Genomic DNA, 2,454 nt, shown 5'->3' on the forward strand with positions numbered 1-2,454 from the left:
CGCAAAGTTTTTTACGTACCATTTTAAAATTTTCATATATCGTCCTATCGGATACATCCATCTCATATAAGTTGTCCCACAAAGTTGTGTCTCCTTACCTTGATGAACAGTAAGGTGAACCATTAAGGGTGGGAAATACATTTCAAGCTCACACAAAGTAACAACAATTTCCCTCGGCAATGTTGGTAATTTATGAGGATCGATCACTTTACTACAAATTTCCTTGAAGAAGAAACATAATCTAGTTATGGCTCGTCGAACTTTTTCAGATAAAATGGAACGTATACCTATTGGTAGCAAATGCTCCATTATAATATGACAATCATGGGTCTTCAAACCTTTTAACTTGAGGTCTTTCATACAAACTAAATTTTTAATGTTTGGAGAGTATCCTTCTGGAACTTTAACTTCGTGTAGAAATTTACATAAAATAATTTTTTCCTTTCTAGATAGAGTATGAGCGGCTGGAGGTGAATATGTGCGATTTCCTTTCTTTACGGGACCCAATTCCTTTCTTATTCCCATATCGACCAAGTCCAATCTTGCATTGATGCCATCTTTAGACCAAGTCCTCGATTGTTTGGGTCCAGAAATTAACAGAGACAACATCATAAACTTACGCTTCATACACAACCATGGAGGTGTGTTATAAATCAAGAAAATCACAGGTCACGTGCTGTGTGAGATGCTTTGAACACCATGTGGATTCATTCCATCAGTAGAAAGTGCAAGTCGTAGATTTCTTGACTCTATTCCAAATTCAGGATACTCGTGATCAATTTTTGCCCATTATGGAGAATCTGCAGGGTGTCGAAACTTTCCATCTCTAATACTTTCATCTGCGTGCCATGTCAACTGTTTTGAATCTTCTTCAATGCGATACATGCGCCTAAATCTTGGTATTATAGGAAAATACCATACGACTTTTGCTGGAGTAGATTATTTCTTCTTATATCGAGAGACATTGCATTTTAGACACGCCTTTAGTAATTCATATTTGTTTCGAAATAAAATGCAATTGTTAAGACACATATGAATCCTTTCGTAACTCATGTCAATAGAGCACAAAATTCGTTTAGCCTCGTAGGTTCGACTGGGAAGTTCATTATCATCTGGAAACATATCTTTTAAGAGTGTTAATAATTCTGTGAAGCTTTTATCAGACCATCCATTACTCGTTTTTAAGTTGTACAACTTTAATATCGTCGACAGTCTTGTGAATTTAGTACAACCATTATATAATGGTTTATCTACATCACTCAACAAACTCTCAAACATTTTAGGACAATCCCAAAGATCTTTTTCAACTGCTTTTGCAATCTCCTCAACTCGGTCTAGCTTATATGTATCTGTGTCGAAATTAGTTGAAGCATATGTCAAACCATTCTCAAAATTAATGTTTCCTTTTTTTTTTCTCATCATGTCTTATCCAACATGTATATCTTTGATCAATTCCATGCCATACTAAGTGTCCTTCCAATTCATATGCTCTAACGCGTTTTCTAAAACAACATTTTAAACAAGGACAAACGACTCTATTTAGATCTTTTGCATTCTTCACTGCAAACTCAACAAACTCTTTCACTCCATTTTCATACTCTTTTGACAATCGATTGGATGACATCCATTTCCAGTCCATATTATATGACCTATATAAATGCAGCTACACAAATATTAAGCTACTGATAACATTATACCAATATATAGTACACGTATCTAATATTGGAAAATGGAAACCAAGGTCCAAGTCTGATTTCAAAACAGAACAGATCAACAAATTTAAAAAAAGAATAGATTTTATATGACTCATTATGTAACAATTTATTAGTTTTAGTGACAACAACAAATTAATAAATACAGTACCTAAGACAATGTATCCAATTTTTTATAAAGGAGGAGCAGTAGATGGTCGCACAGTGTAACACCCTAAATTTTATGATAAACTATTTTATTAATTAAATAAGATTTTAAATAATTAATTTGATGTTAAAATTACTATAAAATATATGTTAATAAACTTTGTGATTAATTTTTCGTTATATATGTGATTTATATGATGTGCTAGTTTTATAAGTATTATATTACATGAGCGATATAAATAATAAATATTATATTTTACTCTTTGATCTATTTTTTTTGTAAATAATAGTATTTTAGTGTAATATATATATATTTATTAAAAGAGAAAGATTTTATTCAATTTTACGTGTATCCAATTAATGTAATACTTTTATGTGCGGTTGACTGATATCAAATATGCTCGTAGTTACATTTTAATTATTTATAACTATGTTATATTTTTAGTTATATTTTTTATAAATAATTATCTTGAGATAGTAATGATATTGTGTTTGGTTTCCTTTATTTTTATATGCTTATTATGACATTGTGATTTTATATATATTTATTAAGATTTAGTAATTAATATAAAGTGTTGATGTTATATTTATTTAT

The sequence above is a fragment of the Cicer arietinum genome, chromosome 6 (assembly GCF_000331145.2).
Source record: "Cicer arietinum cultivar CDC Frontier isolate Library 1 chromosome 6, Cicar.CDCFrontier_v2.0, whole genome shotgun sequence".
In the NCBI taxonomy this organism is placed as follows: domain Eukaryota; kingdom Viridiplantae; phylum Streptophyta; class Magnoliopsida; order Fabales; family Fabaceae; genus Cicer; species Cicer arietinum.